At 35.9% G+C, this 15877-nt stretch overlaps 1 protein-coding gene across 1 annotated transcript in view; it reads left to right on the top strand.

Moving 5' to 3' along the window:
- Positions 1-15192, top strand: part of LOC111514355 (uncharacterized) — a 114066-nt gene extending 98874 nt beyond the window's left edge. Inside the window, exon 4 of the transcript XR_012464778.1 lies at positions 14134-15192. The gene's annotated coding sequence lies outside the window, so the exon portion shown is untranslated. The remainder of the gene's footprint in view (positions 1-14133) is intronic.
- Positions 15193-15877: the final 685 nt, after the last annotated feature.

The raw sequence follows: 15877 nt of genomic DNA, 5'->3' as shown, positions 1-15877 counted from the left end.
TTATCATTCTGTTTGTAGCTCTCGTAAGAGACAGTCGTCTCTAGTTTGTAAAATAAATTCTTTTTAAAAAGTTATTTTCTCGTTCCAATCATTTAATTTGAGGCTGTCATCTAATAAAACATCAAAACAAATCGAACGATACAATTATTCACTGTAAGAGATAGTATTCGAGAAAAATAGATGTCAGCAATTACCGGTTGATATCTTTTATTTATTATTGAAGATTGGTTTTGATGAAAAAAAAAATATCAGCAATTGTCATATCTTATCTTGTGATGTATGCAGGATAAAAAATAGTTAAGGGTTGGCTCGAGGGATACGTAATTACCTCTAAACCGGCTTGTATCACAAATTAAAAAAAAAACGTTAACCATCAAAGAGAATGCTTGAAGAAACACTCGAGTGAGTTATTCTGGGAAAAATTTTGAAAATTTAATGATAATTCAACAACTCTCACCACGTTTGAATTAAAATACATTTGAATAATTTCATCTGAGAAAAAGTCAAAAACGTATAATAAATTTTGCAATGAAAACTCATAAAGTGAGCATGAAAAAAACTTACTTTCAAATGAAATCAGTGCACTCGTCACTGGTATCACTTTCGAATGATACAACTAACTCATTTCACCTCGCAGGAGGTATTTATAGGAAAATAAGTGATGACATATTATGAAATCAAACAAAGAGTCTTAGCTTCGTCGCTTCGAGAACTACATATCTCTGGATGCTGATCCAGCATTGACAGTGATCAATGTCACCTTGGGTTAGAATTGGAAAGAGGTGGTGACAGATTCTGAAACGGAATAAAGAAAATCAAAGTCTTTGTTTAGTCGTTTTGAGGTGTATTGCCCGATGCCGATTCAGCATTGATATTGATGCATGTCACTCAATACCATATTATTATAAAGCCACGTGTCTGGCTTTATCGATAAGTGATAGCGATAATTCTGCATGTCTGTATTATATATTTTTACCAATTTGAAATGAAACAAAAAATTTACTGTTTCAACCAGAATATCAATTTTTTTTATTAAATTTGATATTTATTGTACAACTCTAATCAGAATACATGCTGACATCGTAAATACTATGACACTTCTATAAACGTCAAATTGCATTTACAACTAATTCGTCTTTAACATTGTTGCGTGTTCTGGAAACAAATTCAACAGTTTTTGTATCTAATTGATGAAGATCTTGAAATATCAACTCCAATTCATATTTGAATCTTATATTCTTGGGAATTGCGTCTGCGCAAATACTGCTAACTGCCCCTCATTGACTGTGAAAATGATATTTCACAAGATGTTGATAGGATTCCCGGTAGCTTTGGACGTTCAGAGAGAGTGGTTTCAGACGGTCGAATTCCTTGTTACTCTTTTTCTGAAGATCGGTTTAGAGTTTTTGATATAGTATCGAGATGGAATTTGCGGAAGTTTGATGGCAATTCTAATGAGTTTGACTTTTTGGAAAGAGTCGAGGAACTTCGTCTTGCTTGTGGCTTATCAAAAGATCAGCTGATGGGTGTATATATTTTACTTTTTGATGATGAAATTAAAGCATGGGTCAATGCGAATGTGAAAATCTGGCATTCCTGGAATGATCTTATCGTCCTCTTAGGCAATACTTTCCTACCAACCGACTTTCAGGAAGACCTTTGGGAAAACATCCGACATAGAGTCCAACTCCCTGAAGAGGAAGTTGCACTCTAAATGCCGAAATGTAGTCTCTCTTCAATAAACTTCCAGCCAAGCCTAACGAGCAAACTCGAATTTTCCATATTCGTAGAAACTTACAACCTTATGCTCAACAAAGGATTTCGGCACAAGAAGTTACAACCGTATCCGAACTAATTAGGTTATGTCAGCTAGTGAAAAACTCTGAAGGACGAGAGGAACGTGTCAGTACTTTACTGGCCATCGGAAGTGATTCCTCCCTACCTTCAACCCTGATCCGTGATAGTGATGTACCTCAGGGCCCGGCTTTTGGCACTGTTACTCAAGAACCTGTTCGCGCTATTGTGTGCTGGAATTGTCGTCGAAATGGCCACATCAAACGCAATTGTCGTAGTCCGGCAACCAAGCACTGTTACAGGTGTGGTCACCCAAATGTTATTTCCACCAACTGCTCTTCATGTTCGGGAAACTTGCAGATAGCTCGCAGGTAAGTTGTTCTGTGAGCCTAACCGCTGATTTAGACCAAAAGCTCCAGATTCAGTTAGATTTTATACTTGCTAACGTTATCGGAGATGAACGTCCTTACCTAAAGGTGAAAATATTTGATCAAGTGATTCTTGGGTTGCTCGACTCTGGAGCCTCAAGAACGATCTTGGGCCGAAATGGATACGAGCTTTTTAAAAGTTTCAATTTGAAACTGTTACCTAGTGCTGTGAAAAGTTGTAACGTGGCAAACGGAAGTAGTTGTCAGGTTGTAGATAACTTTGATGTACCTTTTTGTTTACAGACTCAGGTTAGGGTGATCAATGTACTCGTTATACCATCTCTACCTCATCTACTTATATTGGGTTCTGATTTTTGGAAGTTTCATGGGGATAGTCCCTGATATTAGAAGGGGTTTGTGTAATTTTTCTAATGGATGTGAGGATCAAATAGATGCTATTATTGATCATAGAAACTTGTGTTCCGATCAAATGAACCAACTTGAGACTATTGTTGGGCAGATTTTCTCAGAAATGCCAGAAGGATTGGGGTGTACGACTTGTGTAGAACATAAAATTGTTACCAAGGCAGATCCAATTAAGCAACGCTACTACCCAATCTCGCCCGCTCTTCAGAAGCATGTTAACGAAGAACTGGACGAAATGTTGCAACTCGGAGTAGTGGAGCCTTCTTCTTCACCATGGGCATCGCCGATTGTGATGATGAGAAAGAAAGATGGACGTTACAGATTCTGCGTCGACTATCGCAAGGTGAATGCAGTAACAGAGAGGGACGCCTATCCTCTCCCGTTTGTCTCGACTTCGTTAGACAAACTCAGGGATGCCAAATACTTGTCATCACTTGATATGGAAAGTGCGTATTGGACTATCCCGATGTCTTCAGATAGTAAACTCATAACTGCATTCACAGTACCATGAAGGGGTTTGTTCCAGTTTTGTAGTATGCCGTTCGGCTTGCACAACGCTTCAGCTACTTGGCAGCGTTTTATCGATAGAATTCTAGGCGTAGATCTTGAGCCTTATGTGTTTGTCTATTTGCATGATATCGTGATAGTAACACAATCATTCGAAAAACACCTAGAAATATTGAAGGTAGTATTTACAAGGTTATCTTCTGCTGGGTTGACAGTCAGTCGAGAGAAATGTCAGTTCTGCAGGGAAGAACTTGAATTTTAAGAATATGTGGTAGACAGTAAGGGCTTGCGCTGCGACCCAGAAAAGGTTTCAGCTATTCCGAATATACCTAATCCAACTAGCGTCAAGGAAGTGAGATGGATACTGGGTATGACCAGCTGGCATCGTAGATTCATCACACATTTTTCATCACTGGTGGCACCTAGTACAAATCTTTCACGAAAAAAAGTTAAATTTGTTTGGACCGACGAATGCACAATGGCACTCAATTCTATCAAAGGGAAATTGGTTTCTTCTCCAGTTATAAGCTGCCCTGATTTCGAACGTCCTTTTATTGTTCAGACGGATGCCAGTAATTTTGGTCTTGGTACAGTGCTTTCACAATCGTATCCTGACGGAGAGAGGGTCGATATTTTTATCAGTCGCAGTGTAACCAATTCGGAAAGGAAATTCAGCACAACTGAAAAGAAGTGCTCAGCTGTAGTATGGGCGATAGGAAAATTCTGACTATATATAGAAGCAACAAAGTTTAAGGTTATAACTGATCATTTTGCACTTATGTGGCTTAGTAATTTAAAAGATCCTAGTGGAAGATTAGCACGTTGGAATGTTCATTTACAACAATATGATTTTGATATCGTCCATAGACGAAGCAAGGATAATGTGGTGCCAGACATCTTGTCAAGATCAGTTTTTGTTTTGGATGAACTTTGCTTTGAAAATGATTCTCTTTTCTCTGATTATAAGGACTCAAAGTACTCCAGAATGATCCAGAATATAACTTCACGTCCTCTAAATTTTCCTAATTGGAGGATTTCCAATGGGACTATTTACGAAAAGCTGCAGAGTCAGTATCAGTTCTCGATAGTGCTGTCTATGACTGGAAAATTGTAGTACCGAAGTCTCATCATAGGAAAATTTTGGAAGACTATCATAGTCCGACCGCCGGACATGCAGGTATATACAAAACCTTCAGTAGAATAGGTAACAAATTCTATTGGCCAATGCTGAGGTCGGATGTTGCCAATTATATCAGACACTGTCAGGTATGTGCAACTCAAAAACCGGAGCAAAAAGCTCCAGCTGGTTTCATTTCCACCCGTCCAGATATCACAAGACCTTGGGAGTTTGTGACTTTTGATATTGTTGGTAAGTTACCTAAGTCCACTTCTGGATATATGTATATATTGAGCGTACAGGATTATTTTTCTACATATTGCGTCTTTTTACCAATGAGGACGGCGAATGCTAAAACAATCGTTCGTCTTCTGGAAGATCATGTTTTCTTGGTTTATGGAGTGCCACGGTTTCTTCTATCGGATGATGAAAAGCAGATAGCTGGTAGAAAAGTTAAAGAAGTAGCACAAAAATACAACGTAAAATTTATCCAATCACCAAATCAGCATCCACAAGCAAATGCGTGTGAACGCCAACATCGTACCTTGAAAACCATGATTTTATCATTTGTGAAAGATAACCATCGAAATTGGGACATACTTCTACCCAAGGTTTCTTGCGCAATCAGAACATATTTCATAAACTATGGTTGGAAAATGGTTCTCAATGGCGCAGATCACAATCCACCACCGATAATTGAAACCGACATCTATGATACTATGGACCCGCCTTCACCCGAAGAGAGATCTTCCGCTTTGTAAGAAGTATTTTACAACCTACAATCTACCTAGTCGTACAACCTACGTCGCCGTGATGTCCAGTATGAAATTGGTGATCGAGTATGGCGCAGAACTTTCCTCTTTCTGATGCTGGACGGTATTTCACAGCAAAATTCGCACCAAAATTTTTAGGTCTTTTCAAAATCCATCGTAGACTCAATCCATGAACTAACGAATTGCGCGGACTCCTTGGTTCAAAGGGTGGCGTTTGGAATGTGAAAGACTTCAAACCAGATTTGACAGTATCATAGCTCAATTTCCAGTTCGTGTAAGGAGATTATGATTAGACAATATCTGGAACTCGCCACAGTGTCGATCATGGCCACTTGTTGTAAGTGGATCTAGTTTTCTGGAAGGATTGTAGATGTTAAGTTATTTGGCAACTGTGATTTCTTGAAGAAGGTTGTGCTGAATTTTCGTAACGTAGCTTGGAGAGGATTAGTAATCAAGTCACTTTCATTACACGAAGTTCTCTTTTGTGACTATTTTTTTTGTATAGTATTTCATTACAGTTCATGATGTTATTCAAACTAAGTCTTTTTTTTCGGGAGTTACAATTATTTCGATATAATTGAGTTTAATTTCAGAAGAAATTTTCCTGGGAGTAAAGGGGGAGTTGTTACGGGTCAAAAACTCACAACGAGCTTTTTCATTTTTGTAGCATAATCACCCTGTATTTCGAACAGTAGGGCTGATTGGTTATGTATCAACTGATTCAAATTTATAGACAACCAAGTTCTCTTTGAAATCATCGCAGAATGGGTCATATATCTAATGGGCGCTTTATCGGCCATTGTAGATTTAAAATATCCCAATCGCTCATCACCCTAATTTCATATGAATTGTTTTTCAAATAGTTTTTCTAAACAGGCTTTTTTGGCGAGTGATTGTAAAAGATTTCGACTGATGAACCTACGTAGATAAGTGCTGGTTTTCTGTGTCGTGATGAGAATGCGATTTGGTTCATTTTCCAATTGGGATATCCAGCTTCTCATCGAGTTTTCATTAATTTGGTCATTAATGCGAAAACGTGTTTCATGATTTGATTTTTTGGATTTGGGAAAACTGTGAACAGTACTTGTGTTTGATTGATCACGCGAAGTTCTTTCACATAAAGCCTACAAAACATCTCAAGTGAGTAAATACAACTGCAACTTCCCGGTGTAACATTCTCTAATTTTATTTTTCTGTTTCGTTCAGGACTTTTTTTATATATACCACAAAGAAAAGGTGTGATTACCAATATAAATAAGTTGGGCTGTTAAGATGGTTCTGGAGACCTGTGTATCCTGGGACTCATCCTGGAATCGGTGGCATAAAGATAAGTTTTATGTTTATATCGTTTCCAACATCGATAGTCAGGTCCAGTAAATTGTTATTCTCATTGCTTACACAAGTAATCGTTCAAGCGAAATCCAATTGGGAAATACCTTATTTGAAGAAAAAAAAAACAACGACTGATATTTATTTATAGTTTTTTTTAAATTTATAATTGAGTTTACTGAAGTCATGAAGTTCCATTGTGTGATTTCGTGAACATTGACGTTACTCATTCCTTTTGACTGTGTCGAAATAAATTATCTCTGAACCATTTTATTTTTTTTCTTTCATAGATTTTGTGGTTACCATAACTGGAAGTTTGATAAAGGCACACCGCCTATTTGTATTTGGTTTGTATAGTATTCTCGCTCATATAAATTCACTGTTTTGTAAATTATTTTGTGAGTTAGGTATTTTACATGAACTACTGATTGGTTTTAATCACGTGGCGCTCATTTTTTTTCTTTCACAAATTATGGCTCACGCCCACTCTCTGAGTTAGTCGGCGACCAGTCAATCAGTGGTTGAGTTCCTGGAAACCGTATAAAGTAGGTAGTCGAAGCCACGTGGTAACATAACCTCGACATTTCATCACTTTTTGCACCGATTACGTCATACGTTTCTCTCTCTCTCTCTCTCTCTCCTACAAACACACACCATTATATGAAACATCAATTCTTCACCAACTCAAAGTATATTTTTCAATCTTCTACAAGGAAATGACGTTACAATTTTCCTGACATCCTACAGAAAAAAAAATGAGGCCAAGTATATGAAAAGAGTTAATTTCAGTCACGACAAAAAGAACCGCTATTAATATCAACAATATGCAATTATATCCAATATCTCACGTTGGTGTCGAGGATAAAGACAATGTCTACCATGCCGACATCCTGGGTTCAGATCTCATATCGATAAGTTTTCTTAATTTTATTGCACTCAGCTGTCGATGACCACGTGACTGATGCGCGACAACGGGGCTCAGGGTTGAAGACCTAAGAAAGCCCAAGGGATGATGCGTAGTCCCAAAGGAGGCCCACGCTCTTTGAATCTCTCCAATACTCATTCCATCCTACTCTGCATCGATTACGTCACACGTTTCCCTCTTCCACTCACTGAAATACTTACCAACAACGCACGACCTTGAAGTGGGCTAGGACCAAGCTTGTTCATCTACTAAGTTGGAAATGAGGAAATTTTGCTCGACGTGCCCTCTCAGCCTTATGACTGCGCTAATGTGGTTATACTGAAAGATTCCAGAATCTTTCCCAACACCTAAAAAGTTATTCAAGCGGAAATTGCTGGACCAACGGCTCTGAATCAGGAATATTTGTGGCCAGATCTCTCGTAACAATTAATTTTGGAAAGCAATATTCAATTAGAAAAACTCATTGGATTAATATCCAATAAATGCATTTAAGTGCATTTATGGTGATCATCGAACCATCAGAACTAATATCTCGAAAAACTGTGGATTGGTTTCGCAAGAATTTTACTCTCAACGATAAAAGGTACGTACCCTGTAACGTTGTACAGTGTGCAACTGATGTTTGGCTTTGTACAGCTTACTGTTGATAATCATAATGTATTGATTTGCCATCGTACTCAACAATTATACTTGGGTCCATTCACTTCATGGAAAATTTTGCGTAAAACCTTTGGTTTACGTGCTCACAAGATTAAACTTTTTCAAAAATTTAAACCGCCATAAATTTGATGAATGAATCAAAGGAAAGAAGGCTGGTAAACCAGTTCATTTGAACATTTCGTTCCGTGATGAACTGCACTTTTGGTTAAATGACTATGCCAATGGACTAGAACTGCCTTATCTGTAGCGCTAGTAACTTACACACTATTATCGAATCCTTACATTTAGAAATAATACCGATTGGTTTTTGCTTCAGAGACTGATCAAATTATCGGGCCCATATGTTTTAGCACATAGTAGAGATATATAGTAACTAAATTTTGGTGCTTCAGACATTATTGTTGGAGATAAGTGGTTTCAGAAGGATGAAACTACATGCTACACTGAGCGTGATATAATTGCTTCGTGTAAGAAGAGCTATTATTTCTATGATATAGAACTTTTTAGCCACCCCATGCCTACGAAACGATGGGCCCCCCTTGAGTTTGTGTAAAATCATATTTCATAGTCGATTAACTGAAAATGATTGGGTACCTGGTAGCTAACATTCAACGCGTTATTGCCGAAATATAGCCTGAATATAATCCTGCCAACAGTTTGTGAAAATTGATTGCTAGTCGCGGTGGTCACATGATGGAAATCATACTCAAACTTTAATTACATAAAATGATTTACCAATAAGAAAAAATAAATTCCATTGATATTGAGAACATTTTTGATGTTCGATTTCCATTTGAAATTCTTCGCCTTTGTAGGCGAACAAAGCACATAGAAAGCACATACTTTTCAATTAGCCTCGTCAAAAAAACCTTTTTTCAGTGAGTGAAATAAGTCATTTGAAAACTTGTATTTCGCTTCTTCAATTTCGAAGTATGGAAGCTATGAACGCAGGTTTTCATTCAATTCAAAGATGATCTGCTTTTCAATGTCTAATTTTGAGCTATTTTAAGGTAATTTATCTGATTCTAACGAAAAAATAGATTTCAAAACAGATTTCTTTTTAAAAACAGAATTAATCAACTGCCATTCATCAATAACAAAAGTCATGACAAAAGGAAATTACATTATATTTCTCGATTCGACACAAGTGAAATGACAAACAAAATAATTCATCCACTTGTGCACATCAATGGAAATATAATGGAATACAACAAAACTAACTATTTTCTAACTCTGTTCTGTCACACCGTGTGCCAGACCCTTATCCTGAATTACATTCAGGAATTTTGATGCCCTGGTTATTAATGTTAGTGGCGAATTTCTATTAGAATATAGAATTGGCTGTTTGAAACTCTGGATTGATTTGTGCTAGAAGTTCCCTGATTACGCCTGTCATTAATGAGATCATGTTAATTCGAAAGGTGAGCTTAATGTCAGGTAGTGTTCAAGCTCATTGAGCGTTCAAGCTGATCAGAGTTTGATTTTCGGTTATTCATTCAAATACCAGCATTCATTTTTATTATTTATTCGGTAGTACGGTAGCCGATCGGTTAGGGGTAAACAACCTATGTTTACTCCATCACTCAATCGACCGCTGTGTGAATCGGTGGTTCGAGTCGTAAGGCTGAATGGTCGATTTTCATTTCTTAGTGCCAGAATCTAAAAAAAAAGTATGTTTTTTCACAAAATGCATAACTGTCGCGGCAAACTTCGTCTATACTTATGAACGCGAAAGTCACTAACACACATTCATCTCTGTTTCGTCGTACTGGTAAGTCCTATGAAGCTAAAATTTGGTACTTAAGTGTTTCCTAGGTCGTAGATGCCCACTATGAAAGTATTTTTGGAAATTTCAATAGGGGTGCCCGGGTGGGATTGAAATCGGTGCGGTTATATATGAAAATTACTTTTTCATTACTGTTCTGTACCACTATAATTTCGGAGGCTGGAATTTTGTATGTAGATTCGTTTCATGTTGTAGATGTGCAATAAGAAAGAATTTTTTTTCAAATATTACAAGTGGGGTTCTAGCCGCGGAGAAAAAGGCGCGTTCGTAAAATAGAGTTTCCTTTCAATCACTGTTTCCCCGTACTGCTTATTTTTGGAGGCTGAAATTTTGTATATAGGTTCGTTTTATATTGTAAATGTGCAATAATTATGAATTTCCAAATATTCTAAATGGGGCGCCCGCCACAGGGGAAAATGGGCGTTCATAAAACGAAATTATATTTTTATGACTGTTTCTCAATGCCCTCAAACTTCCAGTGGGAGAATTTTTGTATGTAGCCTCTTACATGTCCCAATTGTGTAATAAAAAGTATTTTTGAATATTTCAAGCATGTTATTTGAATGAACATTTTCGAAGATATTACAGTTTTAAAATGTAGGGACATAGTGGTTCCTGGCCAATTATATGTCGCTCTTTCAAGAGTAATCTCTAAAGAAAACATGTTTGTATTGTCTACTGAAAGGAAAGATGTGAACGTTGTATATTTCGTATCAGCATTGCACCCATGTGGAGTCTCCTTCTTTTCGGAGTGTGTTGCATTTTGTTTGAAATAATGTTTTTATCAATAATTCTTCGTACAAGTAGTTTTCATAAAAGAGCTCTAAAACAACGCATTTTAAGCTTATCATTTGAACCTTTTTTTTCAATTATTCAAATACTTAAAAAAGAAGAATGAAATAATGCATTCAACATTTAAAGGGATTCGTTTCTATTTCACCATTTGGCATCATCGGTCATAGCTAATAAAGGACAATGAATCTGTTACCTGTATGAGACAAACAAAGATGACATATTTCAGAGGCGTGCTGTTTTACTTATGTTCCGAGTTCCGAGACATTATGTTCCAGATGACATTTTGTGCACCTAACCTATCTTCCTCTATATAAATAAATAACAAAACAACTGTTGTTTATGTGGCTTGTTGTGGTATTGAACTATAATTTATATTTTGTCTTAATTGTTGATTTATAAAGATAATTTTCCTTTTTTAAAGTAGAATATCTAGGTATGTATAAATCATCTCAACTTGATATAGGCGCTGTTGCCAATATGTCAATTGAAAACAAATCCCTTCAAAAATTAAAACCCAACATTTGAAACATCAATTTGAATACTTTGCGGAGTGAATTTGAAAAACTCATGAATTACACTCAACTTCATTTTGTTCAAACTTACATTTGCTGAAATAACCCAAATTGAGGAACATTCCCCATTATATTTTTTTATGAAACAGGAAATTTCAGTACTAGAGGGTATGAAATGTTTGTTGTGAATAAAACTTGTCAAAAAGAAATTGGGAATTTTTGGTATTCAAAATACTTTCAGCTTAAATGACAAGAGAAATAAAAAAATAGATGATTTGATTGAGAATTTACATAAACTTTCCAACAACTCCTATTTCCATCATGAAACTCTGAGCAGATAAAAATACGATTGAAGAATTTTATATAAAAATAAATTTAAAAAACATATATTTCTATTAAGGGAATTTTGATCCTAATCTATCAGGTTTTTACAATCATAAGAAAATGTATACAACAAAAATTGGAAACATCGTTAACACTTAAGAATAATTTGATGAATAGATAATTCTTTCAAATTACATAACAAAGTTCACTTCAACTCACTCAATTCTCGAAGTGAAAGAAGAAAAATTTTTCCAGTGAAAGCATTCGACGGACTCAAATTTTCAACACCAAAGAGATCACAGAAACAATTCAGGTATGTGTGTCGTCAGAAAGAAAATTTCATACCAAATTGGGAGATTGAATATACACAAGCCTTATATATAATAATCACAGTTTGATATTTTATAAACCTTTTGTGAATAGTCTAGGGTTTGTTCATGTATTACCAGTCAGTCAATAGCATTTCTACCCCTCGACAGTAAAATGAACAATTGTATTATTTACTTGTGATGCACTGTTTGGAAACTTCGGTGTAGTAATGAATATTACTGGAGTTTTATCCCAACACCAAACCGTTATTTTAACACCTCGACAGGTGTTTCGATCACTGTGACATCCTCTATAGCTAGTCAAAAGTCCCCTCCCCCCCTCGTATCTTTTGAACGGGTATATTTCTAATAATGAAATTTGGAGGGTGGAAATAAACGGATGTAGGCTTCTTAACTGGTCATAACAGGTGACGCAATAGTCATAAATGACGTCACAAGGCCACTGTGACCAAAAATTTTAAATGGGACCCTATGGCAAGTGACAGCTCGTTTGAAAGGTATTGAAAATACCTATTCAGTCATACCAATTTTGTTTGGGTTTCGGCTGATTTTGATTGATAAATTGAAGAAATACGAAAATTATAGTTTCGCATTTAATTAATAAAGATTTAAGAACCAGTTCTTATGATAAGTTTTCAAAATATGCTCCATCTACTTCCTGGCAGTAATGCATCCTATTGCTAAACTCTTGTCGTACTCGTCCCAGTGTGTCAGCGGAAATTGCCCTACATTCTTCAACAATTCGTTGTTTCAGAATGGCAATACTGTCAGGTGCTGTAGCGTAAACCTTAGATTTCAAGTACCCCCATAGAAAAAAATCTAATGGTGTAAGGTCCGGTGACCGAGCTGGCCATTCGATCGAACCTCGTCGTCTAATCCATCTACCACGATATTCTTCATCTAGGTAACGTCTTACTGCATCGTAATAGTGTGCAGGAGCACCATCTTGTTGAAACGTTATTTCCAAGTTGTCGAATTCATCTGGATTATCTTCTAGAATTTCAAGAATTAACGCCTCAATATCAGTTTGTAACATCTCCAGAAACAATTCACCGGTTAAGTTAGCATTGAGAAAAAGAGGCCCAACTATGTGGTTTCCCAAAATACCTGCCCAAACATTTACTTTTTCTGGAAATTGAGTATGTTTTTCACGAAAGATGTGAGGATTTGTGTCACTCCAATACCTCACATTTTGAGTGTTAACATTTCCATTGAGAAAGAAAGTACTTTCGTCACTAAAACAAATTGTCTGTATGTAGCCTGGTTGTTGGTTCATTTTATCGGACATAGTTTCACAGAATTCTAGTCTTCGGTCGGGGTCATCATCTGAAAGTTGGTGCACCATTTTTAATTTGTATGGATGAAATTTGTTTTTAGCCAACACCCTATGTACTGTCCTTTGACTGACTTCACAGATAGACGCAACTTGGGCTGTGGAAGAAGTAGGGTTCACTACCATTTCTCCAAGTATGTCAATTTTTTTGTCATCACTAATTGTTGGTCGACCAGATCGTTTGGCATCTTGAACACTACCTGATGCTTCAAACTTCCGAAGAAGCTCCCTCAAATAAACCCTCGATATAGGGCGATCGGGGTACCTCTCATTAAACAGTCGTTCCGCTGCATGGAAATTGTTTCTACATTCACCAATTATTAAGATAGCTGCTACTTTGTCGGCTACAGTACGTACCATTTTGCCTATGTAAACACTTAAACGTCTCGTTAAACAATAGCTTAGGTAAATTTTCAAGGTATAAACACTTTTGACAAGTAGATAATTCAAACACGTCAACCTTTTTGACAATGAACCAGAGGCGTACTTTAAAATCTTTATTAATCAAATGCGAAACAATAATTTTCGTATTTCTTCAATTTATCAATCAAAATCAGCCGAAACCCAAACAAAATTGGTATGACTGAATAGGTATTTTCAATACCTTTCAAACGAGTTGTCACTTGCCATAGGGTCCCATTTAAAATTTTTGGTCACAGTGGCCTTGTGACGTCATTTATGACTATTGCGTCACCTGTTATGACCAGTTAAGAAGCCTACATCCGTTTATTTCCACCCTCCAAATTTCATTATTGTAAGTATACCCGTTCCAAAGATACGATGGGGGGGAGGGGACTTTTGACTAGCACTGTATAGTTTGTTACTGTAGCACTCTGTACATATTACTTCTTTATATATCATCAACGTACCGATGAGGAGTATGTCTAGGTGAGCGACATAATAAACAACAGAGAATAAGCAGTTGTATTGTTTTGAGTTGAATACATCACAATCACCAAGTGATCATCTTCAAGAGGAAGATTAATCGTTCTCTTGAAAAAACGGTTTGGTGTGGGGATGGAACTCCATTAATATTACCTGTATTATTGTCTCCACTATATATTTGATTTTTTGTATGAAAAATTACTTGGCGGTTAAAAAAATTAAACTTTCAGAAAGGTACATTGTCAGCTTGTAAAAAGCGCTGTATTTTAGTTTCAGAAGAATTAGAGATTTATGATGGAATTGGCCGATACTTGATGAAAATCCATAACGTATTGAAAAATTTATTGGGAGAATTTCACAAAGCGTTTAGTGAATAAAGTGTTTATGAATAACTGAATTGGATCCTAATGAAAACTGCAATGAAGTATCCAAAAGTATCAGAAAATGAGCAAAAAAAAACGATGATATGTAAGAAAACAAATTAGTGTGACTTGAAATAAAAATGAATTTGATCTCAAACAAAAAGTGAAATGTTATTTATATACAAACAATAGAAAAATAAACAAAAATACAATAAAATGAAGAATAATGAAAAAAATACCAAAAAAATCAATATAAGAGAAAGAATTGAGACCAAGTTATTGAAAGACGTTATGATTTATTGTATTATTTTCTGATGAAGCGACTTTTACGTTCATGGACGCGCGTCGGAGTCAGTACTTGTGTTATGATGTGGGAAAATATTTTGAATAGATAGAGACGAAGATCAAATTGAAGTCTGAATGAGAAGTTTACCATATATGTATACTTTTTCGAGAAAAACAAGTGAACATGTCATTGTTACATGCAACTAGACAATTCACAATTTATAATTAAATGAAAAAATAAAATCGCTATCTATTGGTGTAATTCGGATTATTCGCGAAGCAAAGTATTCCTTTTCAGTTGTCACCTCAATAATTTTTCAATAAATGGGAAGACCCTTCTCACTCATTTTTCAATCACATATTTAATAACATCTAACCATGACAACCAGAAAACACTGAAAAATTATCATAATTGGGTGCTTTTCAACTGCTGCTTGCATCCGCTACCTGAAGAAATCAACGCTGTTATGAAGCAAGGAAAATCAGATTATAAGAAAAAATAACGAACTCACCGAGAACACGCGGTTATGGTGGTGAGAGACTCTCATCAGGGCCGGTTTTCTTTTGATCCAACCAAGAATGAATATTTTTATAAAAATAAATTATGATTTTCTCTGCTTCATATTCAAAAATAATCCAGTAATCAATATAATTTAAAGAAGTCTCAGAATGTGATGACAGAAACAGGGAGTCTTGAAATGTATGTGTCGGATTTTCAACAATTTGGAAGGCTTTGATATGTGCATAATCGAAGTATTCCACTGTAAAAATATTGTATTTGGAATTTCAATTGATAAATTGTTGAATATATAAGCGGCACCCAACGCGCGGTCAGCTTTTTCATCTCTAAATGTTAATGTAATATGTCACAAACACGTTCTTTCTAAATGTTCTTCACCTCTGCTATCTATTTCAATTCAATTCGGCGGTCGTATGGTACCATTTGGTGAACGTTGGCGATGTTTTCGTCAGCAGTTGCAGATTTCTCAATACAGATAATATAACTTATCTTTGATTTGCAGTAGCTAATTTCTTTCATAATTTCTTTCATCTTGCTTCATGATTAGACATAAATTGAAGAAGTGTTACGTACATGAAAAATAATCTGCTTTTCATAGGAAATTATAGGTAACCTTGAATATTCTCATTCGATAGATGGGAGATAGTTAGAAAAAACCAAGGATACCTATTTATGTTTTTCAGTAACGAAACACTGATTGTCAAAGAAACTAAGATGTACATTGACTGGTTGATATAAAAATTGGTCATCACCCATACATTGAAGACAAGGTATTTCTAATATGCTAACAAATGATGTATCGATTTTATTACGGTGGAATTGTAAATTTAGTTACCAAGCAGTACTG

Source organism: Leptinotarsa decemlineata, unplaced genomic scaffold, assembly GCF_025532065.1.
Source record: "Leptinotarsa decemlineata unplaced genomic scaffold, Ldec_3_MD MMD2_tig00000090_RagTag_RagTag, whole genome shotgun sequence".
Taxonomy (NCBI): domain Eukaryota; kingdom Metazoa; phylum Arthropoda; class Insecta; order Coleoptera; family Chrysomelidae; genus Leptinotarsa; species Leptinotarsa decemlineata.
The sequence above is the reverse complement of the archived record's forward strand: the minus strand, read 5'-3'. Positions and strand labels throughout refer to the sequence as shown.